The sequence below is a fragment of the Chelonia mydas genome, chromosome 23 (assembly GCF_015237465.2).
Source record: "Chelonia mydas isolate rCheMyd1 chromosome 23, rCheMyd1.pri.v2, whole genome shotgun sequence".
NCBI lineage: Eukaryota > Metazoa > Chordata > Testudines > Cheloniidae > Chelonia > Chelonia mydas.
In genome coordinates this window covers 13394745-13416996 of record NC_051263.2, presented here as the reverse complement: position 1 = coordinate 13416996, position 22252 = coordinate 13394745, and the positions used below count along the sequence as shown (strand labels likewise).

General features: G+C 57.2%; 1 protein-coding gene and 1 long non-coding RNA gene across 2 annotated transcripts in view; one reads left to right on the top strand and one right to left on the bottom strand.

Annotated features, from left to right (window-relative positions):
• The window catches only part of LOC102936082 (butyrophilin subfamily 3 member A2), a 254758-nt gene that overhangs the window by 93824 nt on the left and 138682 nt on the right, over window positions 1-22252 (top strand). The gene's annotated exons all lie outside the window — the stretch shown is intronic.
• LOC119564916 lies at window positions 1642-21371 on the bottom strand. The gene is made up of 3 exons (XR_005223693.2): window positions 21259-21371; window positions 2093-2214; window positions 1642-1993 (listed from the first exon to the last, which is right to left on the bottom strand). It is a non-coding gene; the product is annotated as an uncharacterized LOC119564916 (long non-coding RNA).

Sequence of the window (22252 nt, the reverse complement as noted above, 5' to 3'; positions counted from 1 at the left end):
GGGGTTTGTGCAATAGAAACAGATGCAGAGGGAGGTCTAGGGAGAAAGGGGGGAGAGAAAAGGGGCTGGGGAACCCCCCTGCAGAGAGAGGAGGGGGACAGACACCTGGGGGGCAGTAAGTGCCGTTATTCCAGTGCCAGGGCCAGACGCAGCATCCCCACACACAGGGGGCTGGGTGTTACCAGCACAAAATTCTGTTACTCACACTCTAGGGGTATCCACCCGTATCCAATTCCTAGGGCTCAGGGCATAATTTTCTGCAGATTTGCAGGACCTTTTACCAGTGACAGAGCCTTACCCAGTAATATCCTTATTCTCTATTTATTGACAATAATGAAAAACAGACTGCACACGCTAAGCATATAACAGTGCTCGCCACTCCCAATAAGACAGATTAACTTTTCTTGATGGCCAGTCAGGATCAGGTCCATCTGGGGGGCTCCAGTTTCTGCACGGTGTCATTGGCAGAGTGTTGAGGTCTGGCAGCTCTGATCTTGGGGTTGTGTTCTGGAGCTGGTTCCCAAAGAACTTCCTTTTGGACCCCAGTTTATATAGTGAAACTTGAGTCCTGCTTAGCTATACCTTAACCAATCATTATACTAAAATTTCACTAACCAATCCTAACAAAATTCTCTAACCAAGCATTCCCCACCACCTTAATTAATTTACACCTAGCAAAATTAATTATGTAACAGACAGAAATAATCAAAGAACCAGACAGAGATCATACAGACAAACAATAGGGAAGTGGGGACAGAACAATAAAGAAATGAGGAGTTCACAACCACAGCTATTGAGCAGTGATTTCTTGCCAGACAGAATGCTATCAAAGTAAGTTTTCTTTAACCATCTTAAGATCTGTTTCTTTATCTGGTGATAGTGGGTGCCATTAGGACGGGGTCTCCTCCTTAACAGCTTGATATTACATTGTTTTAATATCATTTAGATGGAAGGTGAGGATGTGACTTCCTGCTTCTCAGCTAATGGCTGCTGCTCTTTTAATCTGGCCGCAGACGAAGGCCTTAGGCGTTAGGCCTTCCAGTATGGCTACAGGCCAAAAAATATGGCTACAGGACAAGACCTTATCCTTACAGTGGGCTCTCTCTCGGAGCGCTGGGATTCTGCGGGATGGGGGGCCCAGCTCGGGGCTCAGCGCTGAGCCCTGCTGGTACTGGGGGATTTAACTACCCAGCCATCAGCTGGGAAAATGCTAGGTAGGGTGACCAGGTGTCCAGTTTTCGACCGGAACACCCGTTCGAAAAGGGATCCTGGCGGCTCTGGTCAGCACCACTGACCGGGCCATTGACTGTCCGGTTGGCAGTGGTGCACAGCAGGGCTGGCAGGCTCCCTGCTAGCCTCCGCACCACATGGCTCCCGGGAAGCAGCTGGCATGTCCCCCCTCCAGCTCCTACATGTAGGGGCAGCCAGGGGGCTCCGCACGCTGCCCCTAGCGCCACCCTTGCAGCTTCCATTGGCTGGGAACCACGGCCAATGGGAGCTGCAGAGGCGGTGCATGCAGATGGGGCAATGCACAGAGCCACCTGTCTGTGCCTCAGTGTAGGAGTCAGAGGGAGGACATGCTGCTGCTTTTGGGAGCTTTTTGAGTTAAGCGCAACCCAGAGCCTGCACCCCTGACTCCCTCCTGGGCCCCAACCCTCTGCCCCAGTCCCAGCCCTGCCCACCCCCCAATCCCCTCAGTCCAGCCCGAAGCAGAGACCGGCCCAGCTGGGCCAGAGAGTAAGACCCCAGCGCCTTCCAGGGACTGCTCTGTGGGGAGCCCAACGCGCCCATCACAGGGGCTGGTGCTGTGGGGCCAGGGATCAGGGATTCAATATTGAGGTGCGGCTGTCAGATCAGGAGTGGTGGTGGTGGGGATCTCGGAGGAAGGGGTGTTTGTGGGGCAGGGGAGTTTGTGCTGGAGTCTCAGCCCCCCAAGGGGAAGCTGCTCATTCCCTGGGGAGATTCTCTTCTCCGCATGGCCGGATCCAGGCTCCTGGGAGCACAGAGAGACAGCGGGTTAGAGGGGCCTGTGTTGCCCTGGCCCAGCCCCTGGGGGAGCAAGGGGCACAGAAGGAGGGGGAGGTCACCTCACCTAGAGGGCTCCCGTTGGGCAGCTGTAGTAGGCCTCAGCCAGGATCAGCCCCAGGACGAGCAGGACCATGGCGCCCAGCCCCAGGCGGGTGATGTTGCCGTGGGTGAAATCCGAGGGGGGTGCTGTGGGGGGAAGGGGAGAGTCACTCAGCGGCTTGGACAGGGAAATCAGCAGCTGGAAGGACATGCTGGCTGCTTCCCAGGAGCCTCCTGAGGTCAGCGCTGGCCGGAGCCTGCACACCTCAGCCCCTCCCGCACCCAAACTCCCTCAGAGCCTGCACTCCGCACGCCCTCCCACACCCCAACCCCTGACCCAGCCCGGAGCCCCCTCCTGCACCCAAACCCCTCAGCCCCGGCTCCACCCCAGAGCTTGCACCCCCAGCCAGAGCCCTCACCTACTCCCGCACCCCAATCCTCTGATCCCACTCCTGCACTCTGAACCCCACATTTCTGGCCCCACCCCGGAGCCCTCACCCCCTCTCACACCCCAGTCCCCTGCCCCAGTCCGGTGTAAATGAGCGAGTGAGTGAGGGTGGGGGAGAGCAAACGAAGGAGGGAGTGGGGATGGAGTGACCAGAAGGTGTGGCCTCGGGGAAGGGGTGGGGCAGGGAGCGGGGCAAGGGTGTTCAGTTTTGTGCAATTAGAAAGTTGGCAACCCTAGGGCTGATGCGCTCCTGGGCTGTGTAAGGAGGGGAGCAGGATCAGGAAGGGGATTTCCCCCGGCGTGCGGCCTTGGTGAGGCCGAAACTGGATCCTGCGTCCAGTTCTGGGGGCCCCAGTTCAAAAGGCTGTTGGAAAAGTGCAGCGGGTGCAGAGCAGAGCCAGAAAACGCTGCGAGGGCTGGAGAAGAGGCCTGACAGGAGAGGCCGGGGGGAGCTGCGGGTGTGGAGCTGGTCAGACAGCTGGGCTGGTCACGGTGTCCAAGCTCCTTCCAGGGGAGAAACCGCAGGTGCTGACGGGCTCCTCAGTGCAGCAGAGACAGACAGAACCAGACCCAAGGGCCGGACGCAGAGTCTGGGCAAACTCCAGTGAGAAAGGAGGCAGCAGTTTCTCCCCGTGCGGGGGATTAACCCCCCAGCGCCAGCTCCCCAGGGAAGTGGGGGAGTCACAGCCAGGCTGGAGACCTTTCTGGGGGATGCTTTAGTCAAACAAGTGACTGGGCTCAGTGCAGGGGAGCTGGGGGAAGTTCTCTGCTCTGGGTTATCAGGGGGTCAGACTGGATGGGCAAATGGTGCCTCCTGGCCTTAAACTCTGTGAATCTTTGACTGTAACCCCAGCCTGGGCCGACTGCTCGCCCCGGCCCATCTCCAGCCCCGAGCGCTGGCCCTGTGCTGGTTTGGGACAGTCCCACTCCCTCGAACATCACAACAGCGCAACCCTCTCTGCCGCTAAAGGGGATCTGCCGACTCCCTGGGCCAGGGCCTGTCTTGGTCAGCAGGGCACAATTCCCAGTGGCACCCAGATCCCACCTACCCCCTCTGCCCTGTTCAACTTCAGGAGAAGGGAAGTTCTGGTGTCTCTCTCTGCTCCGATCTGCCCCATCTGCTACCCAGGGTTGGATTCTCCAGCCAGCCCCTCTCCCTGCTCCCAGACCCCCTGTGCTCTGTAGCGCTAGGGCAGTAGAGATGTCACAGCCTCTCTCTGACATGCTCTCTCCCCTCCTCAGGTCTGATATTCGTCACCGCTCCCTGTTTCCTGCCCTGCACCACCTACCTTCCCCGCCCTGACCACAGCGTCTCTATTTAGGGCTGGAGTATTGAGAACTGAGCGGGCCTGGTTTACTTGCTTGTCTAAACATGTCACTGAGGAAATGTCTCCTGTCGCATCTCACTGCCTGGGGACGGAGACAGCTCCTGGCTAAAGGCACAGCTGGGCCAGGGTGAAAGGTCACTGCGTGGTTGGGAGCCTGGGTTGTTGGATGAGCCTGAACCTTTTGCCTCCATCCTGGTCTCCAGTCCCTGGTGAGAAGGACCCAGCTCCTCTGGGGGAAATTCACCCTCTGGGCTTAAGAGGGAAATAAATGGGGCCTGGGCCTCATGTGGGACCCTCGGCATAGGGGTGAATTCCCCCCTCCTCCAGAGAACACCTACCATGAGACTGTTTAGTCTCCTCCGCCCCGTCCTCCACACCCAGCTCCAGCCACATCTGCCCTGACTGCCCCCACTCCCCATTCTGGGATCCTGAGGGTTCCGCTGTGCCTGCTGAGAGACGGGTACCAGGGCACGGCTGGATGGGGAAGAACACAAGGCAGTTGAGAATAAGCATCCAGAAGCGACCTCTGAGCAGGTGGGGAGCTGGAATCAGTGTGAATAAGCAAGTGGGGGAACCAGAGCAAAAGGCCAAAGAAACGGGGGAGTCTTGTGAATAGATGTTAACACCTCTGCGGGAAGCCAGACAGCCGAGGGCCTCAAGGGAAATGTGTCAGGAATACAAGTTTTGCAGATCAACTCTTCATAGTAATTGATGCAGAAACAGATTGTCCTGGGATGGTGGCTGGGCACATTTCACTCCTGGGATGGAGTCAGCTCTGCAGAGGAGCTGGACAGGGGATGTTTGGGGGAGCTCAGATGCTCAGGTGAGGGTCAGAGGAGCACAGTATGACACTACCTGTCATAAGCCGAGCCTAGAAGACGACGGGGTGAAAAAGGGTAAATACGTTTTGCATTTTTAAAAGAATCATTGTTACAAAACCATCTGTGAAGAATTTTTTTTGCTGTTGTCCCCCATTTCTCCTCCATTTGTGGTGCCAAAATGGTAAAAATGGAGGGAGGGGAAATCCAAAAGCTGAAACTTTAATAAAAAAAAATTCTCAGCAAATATTGTTTTTTTAATGTAAATTTTCATTTTATCTTTTAAGTTTTCAGATTTGTTTTTAGAAAACTCCAAAAACAGTTTTAATTTTGTCTGAAAAAATGAAAATTTTGGAAATAATGACAATGTTGGACAAAAATTCTCACTTTGAAAAATCTGTCATTTTTCGATGAGAACATTCTGGCAGCTCTAACGCAGAGTGACCCCTGGGGCTGTGGGTCAGGCTGAGCTGCTGGCACCCTTGGATGGCAGCGGAGCCCTGCTTGTAGCTCAAACAATGCTGCCCAGAAAGGGCCTGATCCGAAGCCCGTTGGTGGCAATGGAAAGACTCCACTGACTTCACTGGCCTTGGGATCAGGCCCCTGTGTAAGAGGGTCGGTTCTCTTGTGACAGAGAAATGGCTCCGGAGCTTTCACCTGGAGAGACCCAACCCAGACCTGCCGCAGGAACAGGAACAGGGAAAGTCTCCACCGTGGAAAGATGAAAAGGAGGTTGGTGACAGGATCACGAACAGCGCATAGCGCAATGTAAAGAAGGATAATTCACCCCATTCCCCAGCCAGAGCTGCAAGTGCAGCTGATACATGCAGCAAGAGCGTCCGCAGAGTGAGTTCCTCCTGCTGCACAGACCCTGCAGCTGCCTCACTGCACAGACCCTGACAGGAGCAGAGACGACTCCACACAGAGACTTGAAGGAGTCAGCTGCACAGAGCCGGCAAAAGAGAGATCGACAGATAGACTGATATATAGATAAATGGCTCTGTATGGGGATAGAGAGAGGGAGACAGTCAGAGGATGTATATGGGGGTAGATCGATATAATATTGTTTTTAAATATCATGCTTGGCTTATCACATCGTTAAGCACAGAGACCAAGACTTTCAGAAACGATTAGTGATTTTGGGGGCCGCATTTAAGCTACCTTAAAGGGGCTGATTTCCAGTATGTGGGGGCTAATATAGTCTGTTACCCCTTAAGCTGTCTCATGTTGGGCTCCAAAAATCACTGCCCATTTTGGAAGGTTTGGCCAAAAGTGTTGTGCTAGTTATGTATGTGCCAAATCTGTGTGTGAGACCAGCTGTAGGGGTGCGAGGAGCGGCATCCCCATGGCCCATTCTATCTTTGGCCCTCGGGCAGACTGCAAACAAGAGTGATCAGTGCCAGCTGTCATGGGGATTTGTGATAAAGCTCCTCTGGCAGAACCACACTGCGCGGATGCTTAGCAGCCAGTCCAGTTCTCAGCTGCCCCAACCTTCCCTGTGGGATGAACATTTATCATTTCCTCCTGAGGCAACAGAGGCAGCTGTGTGAAAGCTGTGGGCACCCTGACGTTCCCAAAGCAGATGGACTCGATTCAGCACCTACCCCCATGAACCACACAACCCCTGCCCCTATAGTACTTCATGGCAAGTTGTCTGGTATCAGCTAAAGGGTGAATTTATACCGCTCCAGTTATACCAGTGTAAGGCCCTGTGCACACCCAGATTGTGGTATAAGAGAGCCTTTTTCTGGTTTATCTTATGTCATTTTAGAAGCAATATAATTTATACAGAGTAAATTTTTAACAGTGAGGATAATTAACCATGGGAAATATTACCAAGGGCTGTGGTGGATTCTCCATTAGTCAAATTAGTCAAATTAGTCAATTTTTAAATCAAATGCTCACTATCTTTCTGTAAGAAACTCCACTGACTGGCTAGAAGCATGCGGTGCAACAGTGAAAGACTCAGCAGTTGAAAAAGTGAAGAACTCTCTCACCACATTCAAAAAATTTGCATACATGGTTGATGAATGCACTGATGCAAATAGTCATCAAGTATTAAGTCATTGTGTACGTTATCTTGATGTCAGTGATAGGCCAGTAGATACATTTCTAGATGTTCAAGTTATAGAAGACAGATTGGCTGCCTCTGTGATAACCCACATAGAATCATAGAATCATAGAATATCAGGGTTGGAAGGGACCTCAGGAGGTCATCTAGTCCAACCCCCTGCTCAAAGCAGGACCAATCCCCAATCAAATCATCCCAGCCAAGGCTTTGTCAAGCCTGACCTTAAAAACTTCCAAGGAAGGAGATTCTACCACCTCCCTAGGTAACGCATTCCAGTGTTTCACCACCCTCTTAGTGAAAAATGTTTTCCTAATATCCAACCTAAACCTCCCCCACTGCAACTTGAGACCATTACTCCTTGTCCTGTCCTCTTCTACCACTGAGAATAGTCTAGAACCATCCTCTCTGGAACCACCTCTCAGGTAGTTGAAAGCAGCTATCAAATCCCCCCTCATTCTTCTCTTCCGCAGACTAAACAATCCCAGTTCCCTCAGCCTCTCCTCATAAGTCATGTGTTCCAGACCCCTAATCATTTTTGTTGCCCTTTGCTGGACTCTCTCCAATTTATCCACGTCCTTCTTGTAGTGTGGGGCCCAAAACTGGACACAGTACTCCAGATGAGGCCTCACCAATGTCGAATAGAGGGGAACGATCACATCCCTCGATCTGCTCGCTATGCCCCTACTTATACATCCCAAAATGCCATTGCCCTTCTTGGCAACAAGGGCACACTGCTGACTCATATCCAGCTTCTCATCCACTGTAACCCCTAGGTCCTTTTCCGCAGAACTGCTGCCTAGCCATTCGGTCCCTAGTCTGTAGCGGTGCATTGGGTTCTTCCGTCCTAAGTGCAGGACCCTGCACTTATCCTTATTGAACCGCATCAGGTTTCTTTTGGCCCAATCCTCCAATTTGTCTAGGTCCCTCTGTATCCTATCCCTGCCCTCCAGCGTATCTACCACTCCTCCCAGTTTATTATCATCCGCAAATTTGCTGAGAGTGCAATCCACACCATCCTCCAGATCATTTATGAAGATATTAAACAAAACCGGCCCCAGGACCGACCCCTGGGGCACTCCACTTGACACCGGCTGCCAACTAGACATGGAGCCATTGATCACTACCCGTTCAGCCCGACAATCTAGCCAACTTTCTACCCACCTTATAGTGCATTCATCCAGCCCATACTTCTTTAACTTGCTGACAAGAATACTGTGGGAGACCGTGTCAAAAGCTTTGCTAAAGTCAAGAAACTATACATCCACTGCTTTCCCTTCATCCACAGAATCAGTAATCTCATCATAGAAGGCTATTAGATTAGTCAGGCATGACCTACCCTTGGTGAATCCATGCTGACTGTTCCTGATCACTTTCCTCTCGTGTAAGTGCTTCAGGATTGATTCCTTGAGGACCTGCTCCATGATTTTTCCGGGGACTGAGGTGAGGCTGACTGGCCTGTAGTTCCCAGGATCCTCCTTCTTCCCTTTTTTAAAGATTGGCACTACATTAGCCTTTTTCCAGTCATCTGGGACTTCCCCCGTTCGCCACGAGTTTTCAAAGATAATGGCCAATGGCTCTGCAATCACATCCGCCAATTCCTTTAGCACTCTCGGATGCAACTCGTCCGGCCCCATAGACTTGTGCACGTCCAGCTTTTCTAAATAGTCCCTAACCACCTCCTTCTCCACAGAGGGCTGGCCATCTACTCCCCATGTTGTGATGCCCAGCGCAGCAGTCTGGGAGCTGTCCTTGTTAGTGAAGACAGAGGCAAAAAAAGCATGGAGCACATTAGCTTTTTCCACATCCTCTGTCACTAGGTTGCCTCCCTCATTCAGTAAGGGGCCCACACTTTCCTTGGCTTTCTTCTTGTTGCCAACATACCTGAAGAAACCCTTCTTGTTACTCTCGACATCTCTTGCTAGCTGCAGCTCCAGGTGCGATTCGGCCCTCCTGATTTCATTCCTACATGCCCGAGCAATATTTTTATACTCTTCCCTGGTCATATGTCCAACCTTCCACTTCTTGTAAGCTTCTTTTTTATGTTTAAGATCCGCTAGGATTTCACCGTTAAGCCAAGCTGGTCGCCTACCATATTTACTATTCTTTCGACTCATCGGGATGGTTTGTCCCTGTGACCTCAACAGGGATTCCTTGAAATACAGCCAGCTCTCCTGGACTCCTTTCCCCTTCATGTTAGTCCCCCAGGGGATCCTACCCATCCGCTCCCTGAGGGAGTCGAAATCTGCTTTCCTGAAGTCCAGGGTCCGTATCCTGCTGCTTACCTTTCTTCCCTGCGTCAGGATCCTGAACTCAACCAACTCATGGTCACTGCCTCCCAGATTCCCGTCCACTTTTGCTTCCCCCACTAATTCTTCCCTGTTTGTGAGCAGCAGGTCAAGAAAAGCTCCCCCCCTAGTTGGCTTGTCTAGCACTTGCACCAGGAAATTGTCCCCTACGCTTTCCAAAAACTTCCTGGATTGTCTATGCACCGCTGTATTGCTCTCCCAGCAAATATCAGGAAAATTAAAGTCACCCATGAGAACCAGGGCGTGCGATCTAGTAGCTTCTGCGAGTTGCCGGAAGAAAGCCTCATCCACCTCATCCCCGTGGTCCGGTGGTCTATAGCAGACTCCCACCACTACATCACTCTTGTTGCTCACGTTTCTAAACTTAATCCAGAGACACTCAGGTTTTTCTGCAGTTTCATACCGGAGCTCTGAGCAGTCATACTGCTCCCTTACATACAGTGCTACTCCCCCACCTTTTCTGCCCTGCCTGTCCTTCCTGAACAGTTTATAACCATCCATGACAGTATTCCAGTCATGTGAGTTATCCCACCAAGTCTCTGTTATTCCAATGACATCATAACTCCTTGACATCACCAGGACCTCCAGTTCTCCCTGCTTGTTTCCAAGGCTTTGTGCATTTGTATACAAGCACTTGAGATAACCTGCTGATCGCCCCTCCTTCTCAGTATGAGGCAGGAGCCCGCCCCTCACAGACGTTCCTGCCTGTGTTTCCTCCCGGTATCCCGCTTTCCCACTTACCTCAGGGCTTTGGACTCCTTCCCCCGGTGAACCTAGTTTAAAGCCCTCCTCACTAGGTTAGCCAGCCTGCTCGCAAAGATGCTCTTCCCTCTCTTCGTAAGATGGAGCCCATCTCTGCCCAGCACTCCTCCTTCATGGAACACCATCCCATGGTCAAAGAATCCAAAGCCTTCTCTCCGACACCACCTGCGTAGCCATTCGTTGACTTCCACGATCCGACGGTCCGTGCCCCGTCCTTTTCCTTCCATGGGGAGGATGGACGAGAACACCACTTGTGCCTCAAACTCCTTTATCCTTCTTCCCAGAGCCACGTAGTCCGCAGTGATCCGCTCAAGGTCATTCTTGGCAGTATCATTGGTGCCCACGTGGAGAAGCAGGAAGGGGTAGCGATCCGAGGGCTTGATGAGTCTCGGCAGTCTCTCCGTCACATCACGAATCTTAGCCCCTGGCAAGCAGCAGACTTCTCGGTTTTCCCGGTCAGGGCGGCAGATAGATGACTCAGTCCCCCGGAGGAGAGAGTCCCCGACCACCACTCCCAAGAGAAGGAGGCGGGTGGTGGTGGTCGGGGACTCTCTCCTCCGGGGGACTGAGTCATCTATCACATCTTAGAAGAGTTAAATGCTTGTCAATGAGACCCCAAACAGATGGCTACTTGTGCATTTGATGGAGCTGCAAACTTCTCTGGAAGACATGGTGGAGTACAAGCTTTGTTCAGAGAAAAGTATAACCCTAGTCTCTCTTGTACACACTGCAGAGGCCATCTACTTCAAATAGCGCTAGTACGAGCTGCAGACTCTTCAAAAGACATTAAAAAAGCTATAAATTTAATATCTTCATTATATTCTTTTTTCAGCAAGAATCCGAAAAGCCTGAATATCTTGGAAAATATAGAAGATACACTGGGACTGAAGTTCAAATTAGTCCAACCTGGGAAAACCCTCTGGCTTTTTCATGAGCGATCCTTGGCTGTTGTCTTAAAATTACTCCAGCCGGTATTACTGGCTTTGGAAAGTATCTACCAAGATGGGATGGATCTAAGTAGTGAGGCTGATGGATTACTTTTGCTACTACGTTCAGAGAAGACTATTGCCATTCTCTCTCTTGTAAGTCTACTGGTGAAACCACTTGGGTCATTAAACAATGCCATCCAGGCATCTGCTTCAACAGCAGTAGATCTTTGTCCAGCAACAGAAGCTACACTTGGATCAATCAGAGAGCTATCCATTGAAAAAGTACTGGAAGAAGCAAAGACTTTAGTCCAGAAGTTGACTAATGAAGGCCTTTATATTGAATCCTTAAGTGAAGAGGACAAGAAGTGTTTGTTAAGACAACTGAAAAAGTACACAGACTTGATTCTTAAAAATCTACAACAGTGATTTCTAGATTCTACTCAACCTCTACGTAGCTTTTACAGATCCCTGTCTTATGAAACCACAGACAGTTGAGTGGAGTGAGGCACTACCAGCAATAGGGCTGCCATGTACTCAGGAAAGAATAGAGAATTTGAACACAGAGTGGAATATCATACGACGAATGAATGAAGATTTGACTTCAACTTCTTTTTTATCATCACTAGTGGCTTGACCCGATCTTTATGCTGTGTTTCCTGGGATGAAAGAAGTAGGAATTCATCTCTTGCTACTCCCAGTCACAACAGCTACAGTCGAGCGTTCTTTTTCATTATTGAATAGAATTTTGTGTTCTGAAAGACGTCGCCTTCTGCCTGATCATGTGAATGAACTAATGAGCATATCAACCGAAGGAATGGAAGTACCGGACACACGAGAGGCCACCAAAGATGACGGCATTACATTCATGAAGTTCATTAACAGAGTTGTGCAAAATTATAACAAGAAATAAAGAAGGATGTAGATGCAGTGCTTCATAGAAGGCTTGAGAAGCCAACGTTAATTTGTGTGATGATTTTAAAATCTAATAAAATGGTCATGAAACATTTTTCAGTTTTTACTGTGGTGCCATACAGCCCACCTTCACCCTCACGGTCTCACGCCTCATCGGCCCTGACCCCCCCCCCCCCCCCCCCCCCCCGTACATTTGAACACTCCCCCTAATTTCAATTCCTGGGAAAACACTGTGAGGCTTGTGAAAGGGGTCACCAGTACAAAAGTTTGAGAACCACTGCGCTAGAGTACTTCATGGGAAGTTATCTGGTATCAGCTAAGGGGTGAATTTATACTGCTCCAGTTATACCACTATAAATCCCTGTGCACACTGGGTTCTGGTATAAGAGCCTTTTTCTGGTTTATCTTATCTTGTTTTGAAAGCAAAATTAATGATAAGCTGCACATTTTTAATGGTGAGGATAATTAACCATGGGAAAAACTTACCAAGGGCTGTGGTGGATTCTCCTTTACCAACAATTTTTAAATCAAGGGTGTATGTTTTTCTCAAAGAGAAGCTATAGTTCAAACAGGAGTTATTTTGGGGCAGTTCTCTGACCTGTGTTATACAGGGGGTGAGACTATGTGACCACAGTGGTTCCTTCTGGCCTTAGAACCGATGAGTAAACCTGACAAAGGCTCTGATTCCACAATAAGAGTGGGAGTTACACCAGCAAAGCTAGAGCGGTTTAATTACACTGGTAAATTTCCCTGTCTATAGAGAAGCCCTGAGATAAAACAGCTCTTCCCATCAATGCTCTCCCTCTCCTGGTACATCCCTGTCACTGGAGTATCCGAGCCCCTCACAATCATTAATAGGGTTTATCCTCACACACACCTGAGAGGTAGGGCAACTCATCCTTATTTCACAGATGGGGAAACCAAGGCACAGAGAGAGAATAAGTGACTGAGCCCAGGGCACACAAGAGTCTGCAGCTGAGTCAGGGACTGAACCCAGGGCGCTTGAGTGCCAGTCCACTGCCCTTGCCACAAGATTGTCCTTCTTCCCTGCATCTCCCAGTCTGTCCAAAAGCCTGAGTGACAATGACCAACCTGGAACCTGCTTTGAAGGCCAGTGATCCCAGACTATTTCACCCAAAGAGGGGAAGCGCCTGAAGGCTGGAAAACAGGGAAAACCACAGAGACAAGAGCTGTGAAGTCTGCCCCAGGGGATATAATTGATCTCACAGAGCATCCCACCCCGTATTGCTTCTGGGCTAGATCCTGGCTGTCTCCCACTGGCCCAAACCCCAGGGCAGCCAGGGCAGAACTAGACCCGGCTCTCCAGCCCTGGTGGGGATATTAATGGAAACAGACGTGGCAGGATTAGAGAGCGACCAGCTGCTGCTCAGAAGAGGGAGGAGAGAGGAGTGTTCATGCCCTAAGCAGTGGGTCCTGCTCAGCAGCTCTGCACACCCAGTCCAGCTGCTCTGTGCAGCTGTGTGGGGAGGGAACCACAGGATGAGCTGACAGCGCCCTGAGCATCTGCAGAGTCCCCTGTGCAGACACCACTTCCCCTGCCCAGCAGTGAGCTCCCTGGGCCTGACCCCGAGCTAGCAGCCCAGCGGCGTATCACACGCTGTGAAGTGGGATTGAAGAACCCGCTCTCACAATGTTATTTTTGTCCTCACACGTTAACCTGCCTCATTCTCTCTCCATTAGTCTGTTCTCATGAGGATTCCAGGGCAGTTTATTTTCAGAATCGTACATTTAAAGGCCAGAAGGGACCAATGGAACCATCTAGTCAGAGCGTCTGCACAGCCCAGGCCAGAGAGCCTCCCCCAGGGACCCCTGCATTGAGCTGCTAACTTCTGGCTGAGCTAGAGCATGTCTTCATAGAATATCAGGGTTGGAAGGGACTCAGCAGGTGTCTAGTCCAACCCCCTGCTCAAAGCAGGACCAATCCCCAATTTTTGCCCCAGATCCCTAAATGGCCCTCTCAAGGATTGAACTCACAACCCTCAGTTTAGCAGGCCAATGCTCAAACCACTGAGCTATCCCTGGCTCCCTCCCTCTCTCTCTCTCGTAGAAAGTGACGTCCCCTCTCGGGTTAAAGACTCTAAACTGGCTCAGTTTCTAAACACTAAGATGACTGTGGCTGATCAGTGCAAGAGGGGACTAGGGGGAAGGGAGATGCTGGATTGGGACCAAGCAACTGGAGATGGGACCTGAGGTTTAGCTCCAGCTGGGATCCTAATCTGACCTTCCCCAGAGTTTGGGGGTATGGATTCGAGTTCCAGTTTGGGCCTATTATAGAGACAGCCCCAAAATCTGGATGTGGGGATTCTCCCTCTGGGCAAAAGTGCAATAGGTACCAGATAAGATGATCCAGTGTCTCACTGAAGAGGGGAAGAAGATGCTCAATCTTGGGTGGCTAAGCTACCTAACAGTGAATGGGCAAGAGGGACAAGGTGAAGTTGGTTTTAGCAGAGATTTCAGGTAGCTCAGTGGAGTATCCAGATCTGGTGTATACCCAAGACCTGACACTGAGAGTGACTGGGCAGCTAGGCCAGGCCACAGACGTACACAGGATAGACCGTAACAAAGGATACTGGAAAGTTTAACACTCCAGTTCAGAGTATAACCCATGACAGATTATTAGGGCAGGGATTGGGCTGTATGAAACCTGACTGTACAGCGCCAGCCCACCAATGGTACTGAGGAAGGAACACATTCGTAATGATGAGTGCACGAGGGCCAGCTGAGAATTTTAAATCCAGAGCTATTTTCAATAGAAAAGTAGATTGACTAAGTGATGTATTTATTTATTTATTTGTGGAGTCTCTACTTTCTTTGAACGTTTTTGATTTTTCGTTGGAAAACCAAAAGCCCCAAAATATTTTTGTTTTTGGAAGTTTTCAGCTGAAAATCTTCATCGTTCATTTGCCGAAACCTAATATTCCCCCCCACACCCACTTTTCAGGTGATCAGCTTTTCGATGAAAAGTTAAAATTTTATTGCTGAAAATTTCAATGGAAATTCATTTAAAGTTTCCACAGGGGAAAAAGTTCCATTTTCTGCCCTGCCCCAGAGTGCACCGTATTTAAGCCCTCCAGGGTCGCCGGTGGAATCTGCCAATGCTCTGTTCTGCCCTATGTCTACATGACTCCCCTGTGAAGTCCTAGCGTTTAATGCACATTAGTCTGAAGGCCTGTGTGACCAATGTGGGTGCAGGCCTTGCTGCTCTAGGCATAACTCACAGTATGAACCAAAGGCTGAGAACCGAAGTAGGCCTCGTCTCGGGACAATAGTAACACTGGGTATTGGCTAACCAACTAAAGTCATTCCTGACCTGAGAGATGGTTCAAAGACACACAAAGTTCTCAAATAACACCACAAATACAAATGTAAGAGATGGTACAGGAACACACCTATTGATTCTAAGGATGAAGAGGGGCTGACAAGATAATGGATAAGGATGTTTGTTTGAACCAGCAGGAACAAGGATAAGGGCGGTGATAAGGGTAGTAACCGACAAGACCTAAAGTAGAATACATTATTTCTTTATATCAATGTATTAAAGGAGAAGTCATAGGAGAGGTATTTTTGTACTAGACTAGACACAGCACTCTGGTGTGCTGATTGAACTGGTCCCTTGTCGCAGGCATACATCTGCTAGTGGATCTGTAGCTCCTATGGGGCACTAGGACTGTAGATCCGGGTACGGGGAGGGTGTAACTCAAGGGTAAGGCAAGGGGGTAGCTCAGGGTGCAGAGAGGGGGTAGCTAGGGCCAGCGTGCAGGCAGGGGGTAGGTCAGTGTGCAGGAATGGGTTAGCTAGGGGCTATGTGCAGGCAGGGGGTAGCTCAGGGTGCAAGGAGGGCATAGCTCACTGGGAAGGCAGGGGGGTAGCTCAGGGTGCAGAGAGAGGGGTAGTGAAGGGCTGTGTACAGGCAGCAGGTAGCTCAGGGTGAAAGAAGAGGGGTAGCTAGGGGTTGTGTGTGGGCAGTGGGGTAGCTCAGGGTGCAGGGAGAGGTGTACCTAGGGGCTGTGTGTGGGCAGGGGGGTAGCTCAGGGTATAGGGAGGGGGTAGCTGAGGGTGCAGGGAGGGGGTAGCTAGGGGCTGTGTGCAGGGAGGGGGTAGCTGACGGTGCAGGGATGGGGTAGCTGAGGGCTGTGTGCAGGGAGGGGGGTAGGTCAGGCTGCAGGCAGGGGGTCGCTAGTGGCTGTGTGCAGGCAGGGGGTAGCTCAGGATTCAGGGATGGGGTAGCTAGAGGCTGTGTGCAGGGAGGGGATAGGTAATGGTGCAGGGAGGTGGTAGCTGGGGGCTGTGTGTGGACAGGGGGTAGGTCAGGGTGTAGTGAGGGGGTAGCTAGGGGTTGTGTGTGGGCAGGGGGGTAGCTCAGGCTGCCCGGAGGGGGTAGCTGGGGGCTGTGTGAGGGCAGGGGGTAGCTTAGGGTGGAGATAGCTAAGGGCTGTGTGCAGGCAGGGGGGTAGCTGAGGGTGCAGGGAGGGGGTAGCTGGGGGCTGTGTGCGGCCAGGGCGATAGCTCAGGGTGACGGAAGGGGGTACCTAGGGGCTGTATGCAGGTGGGGGGTAGCTCAGGGTGCGGGTAACTAGGAGCTGTGTGTAGGAAGGGGGTAGCTCAGGGCTGTGTTCAGGCAGGGGGTTGCTCAGGGTGCCTGGAGGGAGTAGCTGGGGGCTGTGTTCAGGCAGGTGGATAGGTCGGGGTTCAGAGAGGAGGTAGCTGGGGGGGCAGGTCAGGGTGCAGGGAGGGGGTAGCTAGGGGCTGTGTGGGGGCAGGGGGGCAGGTCAGGGTGCAGGGAGGGGGTAGCTGGGGGGTGTGCAGGGGCAGGTCGGGGTGCAGGGAGGAGGTAGCTGGGGGCTGTGTGGGGGCAGGGGGTAGTTCGGGATGCAGGGAGGGGGTAGCTGGGGCGGTGGGGGGGTAGCACAGGGTGCATTCAGGGGGTAGCTAGGGGCTGTGCGGGGGCAGGTCAGGGTGCAGGGAGGGGATAGCTGGGGGCTGTGCGGGGGCAGGGGGCAGATGGGGGTGCAGGGAGGGGGTAGCTAGGGGCTGTGCGGGAGCAGGTCAGGGTGCAGGGAGCTGGTAGCTGGGAGCTGTGCGGGGCCAGGGGGCAGGTCGGGGTGCAGGGAGGGGGTAGTTGGGGCTGTGCGGGAGCAGGGGACAGGTCGGGGTGCAGGGAAGGGGGTAGCTGGGGCTGTGCGGGGGCAGGTCGGGGTGCAGGGAGGGGGTAGCTGGGGCTGTGCGGGGCCAGGTCGGGGTGCAGGGAGGAGGTAGCTGGGGCTGTGCGGGGCCAGGTCGGGGTGCAGGGAGGGGGTAGCTAGGGGCTGTGTGGGGGCAGGTCAGGGTGCAGGGAGCTGGTAGCTGGGGGCTGTGCGGGGGCAGGGTGGGGGTAGCTAGGGGCTGTGCGGGGGCAGGAGGGCAGGTCGGGGTGCAGGGGGGGTAGCTAGGGGCTGTGCGGGGGCAGGGGACAGGTTGGGGTGCAGGGAGGGGGGAGCTAGGGACTGTGCGGGGGCAGGTCGGGGTGCAGGGAGGGGGTAGCTAGGGGCTGTGCGGGGGCAGGGGGCAGGTCGTGGTGCAGGGAGGGGGTAGCTGGGGGCTGTGCAGGGCAGGGGGCAGCTCAGGGCGCAGGGAGGGGGTAGCTGGGGGCTGTGCGGGGCAGGGGGTAGGTCGGGGTGCAGGGTGGGGGTAGCTAGAGCTGTGCAGGGGCAGGGGGCAGGTCGGGGTGCAGGGAGGGGGTAGCTGGGGGCTGTGCGGGGGCAGGGGGGCAGGTCGGGATTCAGGGAGGGGGTAGCTAGGGGCTGTGCGGGGGCAGGTCGGGGTGCAGGGAGGGGGTAGCTGGGGCTGTGCGGGGGCAGGTCGGGGTGCAGGGAGGGGGTAGCTGGGGCTGTGCGGGGGAAGGTCGGGGTGCAGGAAGGGGGTAGTTGGGGCTGTGCGGGGGAAGGTCGGGGTGCAGGAAGGGGGTAGTTGGGGCTGTGCGGGGGCAGGTCGGGGTGCAGGGAGGGGGTAGCTGGGGCTGTGCGGGGGCAGGTCGGGGTGCAGGGAGGGGGTAGCTGGGGCTGTGCGGGGGCAGGTCGGGGTGCACGGAGGAGGTAGCTGGGGCTGTGCGGGGGCAGGTCGGGGTGCAGGGAGGGGGTAGTTGGGGCTGTGCGGGGGCAGGTCGGGGTGCAGGGAGGGGGTAGCTGGGGCTGTGCGGGGGCAGGGGGCAGGTCGGGGTGCAGGGAGGAGGTAGCTGGGGCTGTGCGGGGGCAGGTCGGGGTGCAGGTAGGGGGTAGCTGGGGCTGGGGGGGGCAGGTCGGGGTGCAGGGAGGAGGTAGCTGGGGCTGTGCGGGGGCAGGTCGGGGTGCAGGGAGGAGGTAGCTGGGGCTGTGCGGGGCAGGTCGGGGTGCAGGGAGGGGGTAGCTGGGGCTGTGCGGGGGCAGGTCGGGATGCAGGGAGGAGGTAGCTGGGGCTGTGCGGGGGCAGGGGGCAGGTCGGGGTGCAGGGAGGAGGTAGCTGGGGCTGTGCGGGGGCAGGGTGGGGGTAGCTAGGGGCTGTGCGGGGGCAGGGGACAGGTTGGGGTGCAGGGAGGGGGGAGCTAGGGACTGTGCGGGGGCAGGTCGGGGTGCAGGGAGGGGGGAGCTAGGGGCTGTGCGGGGTCAGGGGGCAGGTCGTGGTGCAGGGAGGGGGTAGCGGGGGGCTGTGCAGGGCAGGGGGCAGGTCAGGGTGCAGGGAGGGGGTAGCTGGGGGCTGTGCAGGGCAGGGGGCAGGTCGGGGTGCAGGGAGGGGGTAGCTGGGGGCTGTGCGGGGGCAGGTCGGGGTGCAGGGAGGGGGTAGCTGGGGCTGTGCGGGGGCAGGTCGGGGTGCAGGGAGGGGGTAGCTGGGGCTGTGCGGGGGCAGGTCGGGGTGCAGGGAGGGGGTAGCTGGGGCTGTGCGGGGGCAGGTCGGGGTGCAGGGAGGGGGTAGCTGGGGCTGTGCGGGGGCAGGTCGGGGTGCAGGGAGGGGGAAGCTGGGGCTGTGCGGGGGCAGGTCGGGGTGCAGGGAGGGGGTAGCTGGGGCTGTGCGGGGGCAGGTCGGGGTGCAGGGAGGGGGTAGTTGGGGCTGTGCGGGGGCAGGTCGGGGTGCAGGGAGGGGGTAGTTGGGGCTGTGCGGGGGCAGGTCGGGGTGCACGGAGGAGGTAGCTGGGGCTGTGCGGGGGCAGGTCGGGGTGCAGGGAGGGGGTAGCTGGGGCTGTGCGGGGGCAGGGGGCAGGTCGGGGTGCAGGGAGGAGGTAGCTGGGGCTGTGCGGGGGCAGGTCGGGGTGCAGGTAGGGGGTAGCTGGGGCTGGGGGGGGCAGGTCGGGGTGCAGGGAGGAGGTAGCTGGGGCTGTGCGGGGGCAGGTCGGGGTGCAGAGAGGGGGTAGTTGGGGCTGTGCGGGGGCAGGTTGGGGTGCAGGGAGGAGGTAGCTGGGGCTGTGCGGGGCAGGTCGGGGTGCAGGGAGGGGGTAGTTGGGGCTGTGCGGGGGCAGGTCGGGGTGCAGGGAGGGGGTAGCTGGGGCTGTGCAGGGGCAGGGGGCAGGTCGGGGTGCAGGGTGGGGGTAGCTGGGGCTGTGCGGGGGCAGGTCGGGGTGCAGGGAGGGGGTAGTTGGGGCTGTGCGGGGGCAGGGGGCAGGTCGGGGTGCAGGGAGGGGGTAGCTGGGGCTGTGCGGGGGCAGGGGGCAGGTCGGGGTGCAGGGAGGGGGTAGCTGGGGCTGTGCGGGGGCAGGTCGGGGTGCAGGGAGGGGGAGCTGGGGCTGTGGGGGGGGCAGGTCGGGGTGCAGGGAGGGGGTAGCTGGGGCTGTGGGGGGGCAGGCAGCAGGTCGGGGTGCAGGGAGGGGGTAGTTGGGGCTGTGCGGGGGAGGTCGGGGTGCAGGGAGGGGGTAGCTGGGGCTGTGCGGGGGCAGGTCGGGGTGCAGGGAGGGGGTAGCTGGGGCTGTGCGGGGGCAGGTCGGGGTGCAGGGAGGGGGTAGCTGGGGCTGTGCGGGGGCAGGTCGGGGTGCAGGGAGGGGGTAGCTGGGGCTGTGCGGGGGCAGGTCGGGGTGCAGGGAGGGGGTAGCTGGGGCTGTGCGGGGGCAGGTCGGGGTGCAGGGAGGGGGTAGCTGGGGCTGTGCGGGGGCAGGTCGGGGTGCAGGGAGGGGGTAGCTGGGGCTGTGCGGGGGCAGGTCGGGGTGCAGGGAGGGGGTAGCTGGGGCTGTGCGGGGGCAGGTCGGGGTGCAGGGAGGGGGTAGCTGGGGCTGTGCGGGGGCAGGTCGGGGTGCATCGAGGGGGTAGCTGGGGCTGTGCGGGGGCAGGTCGGGGTGCAGGGAGGGGGTAGCTGGGGCTGTGGGGGGCAGGTCGGGGTGCAGGGAGGAGGTAGCTGGGGCTGTGGGGGGCAGGACGGGGTGCAGGGAGGGGGTAGTTGGGGCTGTGCGGGGGCAGGTCGGGGTGCAGGGAGGGGGTAGCTGGGGCTGTGGGGGGCAGGTCGGGGTGCAGGGAGGGGGTAGCTGGGGCTGTGCGGGGGCAGGCCGGGGTGCAGGGAGGGGGTAGTTGGGGCTGTGCGGGGGCAGGCCGGGGTGCAGGGAGGGGGTAGCTGGGGCTGTGCGGGGGCAGGGGGCAGGTCGGGGTGCAGGGTGGGGGTAGCTGGGGCTGTGCGGGGGCAGGGGGCAGGTCGGGGTGCAGGGTGGGGGTAGCTGGGGCTATCGGGGGGTAGCTCAGGGTGCAGTCAGGGGGTCGCTGGGGGCTGTGTGGGGGCAGGTCGGGGTGCAGGGAGGGGGTAGCTGGGGGCTGTGCGGGGGCAGGGGGCAGGTCGGGGTGCAGGGAGGGGGTAGCTGGGGCTATCGGGGGGTAGCTCAGGGTGCAGTCAGGGGGTCGCTGGGGGCTGTGCGGGGGCAGGTCGGGGTGCAGGGAGGGGGCAGTTGTGGCTGTGCGGGGGCAGAGGGCAGGTCGGGGTGCAGGGAGGGGGTAGCTGGGGCTGTGCGGGGGCAGGTCGGGGTGCAGGGAGGGGGTAGCTGGGGCTGTGCGGGGGCAGGTCGGGGTGCAGGGAGGGGGCAGTTGTGGCTGTGCGGGGGCAGAGGGCTGGTCGGGGTGCAGGGAGGAGGTAGCTGGGGCTGTGGGGGGCAGGTCGGGGTGCAGGGAGGGGGTAGCTGGGGCTGTGGGGGGCAGGTCGGGGTGCAGGGTGGGGGTAGCTGGGGCTGTGCGGGGGCAGGGAGGGGGGCAGGGAGGGGGTAGCTGGGGCTGTGCGGGGGCAGGTCGGGGTGCAGGGAGGGGTAGCTGGGGCTGTGCGGGGGCAGGTCGGGGTGCAGGGTGGGGGTAGCTGGGGCTGTGCGGGGGCAGGGGGCAGGTTGGGATGCAGGGAGGAGGTAGCTGGGGCTGTGCGGGGGCAGGGGGCAGGTCGGGGTGCAGGGATGGGACAGCTGGGGGCTGTGTGGGGGCAGGTCGGGGTGCAGGGAGGGGGTCGCTGGGGGCTGTGCGGGGCAGGGGGGCAGGTCGGGGTGCAGGGAGGGGGTAGCTGGGGCAATGGGGGGGAGCTCAGGGTGCAGGGAGGGGGTCGCTGGGGCCATGGGCCAGGCTGGCTCCCGGCCGTGGCTGCTCCCCGCGGGCTCTGCCAGCGACACACCAGGGCCCCGCCCGGGCGGCTCTTACCGGCTGCGGGAGCGGAGGCGCAGCCGCATCCCCGGGCACCAGCAGCGGACAGGGGCGCCCCGGCGGCCCCGCTCCCTGACCCCACCCGGAGCAGCGCCCCGCCTCCGCCCTGCCCAGGGGGTGGGGTCGGGGCGGGGAGAGGGGGCGCCGCGGAGGCTGCCCGGCTCTGGCGCTGCGGGGGGGGACGCCAGGGGCTCGGGGGCTCAGCCCCGCGGTGGGGGGTGCCGGGGCTCGGGCTTTGGTTTCAGCTGCGGGGGCTCCCTTGAGCATCCCTGACCTGGACCGTGCCTGGCGGGGGGTTTGTCCGGCCCGATCTTAACAACCTTTCCCGAGGGGCCTCCGCAACCTGCCTGGCAGCCTGCTCCAGAGCTGAGCTGCCCTTGTGCTTAGAAAGTTTTCCCCAGGAGCTGTAAGGGGACTGCTGCCCCCTTACTCACACTCAGTGGGGTGGTTTAGCTGCTAGCTCCCAGGGGAAGGGTCCATGGGGAATTAGGACCCTGAGACTGACAGCCCCAGGAACAATGGGGAGAGGCCAATGCTCCAGGTCAGCCTGAATGACAGGGTGGGCAGGCTAATCAGGGAGTCAGGAGGCCAGGGAGGTCCCATCCTCTGTGTGAGCTGGATTTGCCTGGGTCAGACAGAGTGGGGCCGAGCTGAGGAGAAAGCAGGGGCCTGAGCTGATCTGGGGGGCAGAGCTGGGCCAGATCCAGAGGGACCAGAAAAGCAGCCCAGAGAGAGCAGACCCTGTCCTGGGAGCAGAGCTGCAGCCCCAAAGCCAGAGGGGCCAGAAAAGCAGCCCAGGAAGCAGGTCAGTGCTGGGAGCAGAGTCACAGAAGCAGCCGGCAGAGCAGACCTGTCCTGGGAGCAGAGCTGCAGCAACCAGAGCCAGAGGGGCCAGAGAAGCAGCCCAGGGAGCTGGAGGCAGAGCAGCAGCAGTGCTGAGACCGAGTGGTGCAGCTGGGGCTGGAGCAGTCCGGAGCTGGGTGCGGTGAGC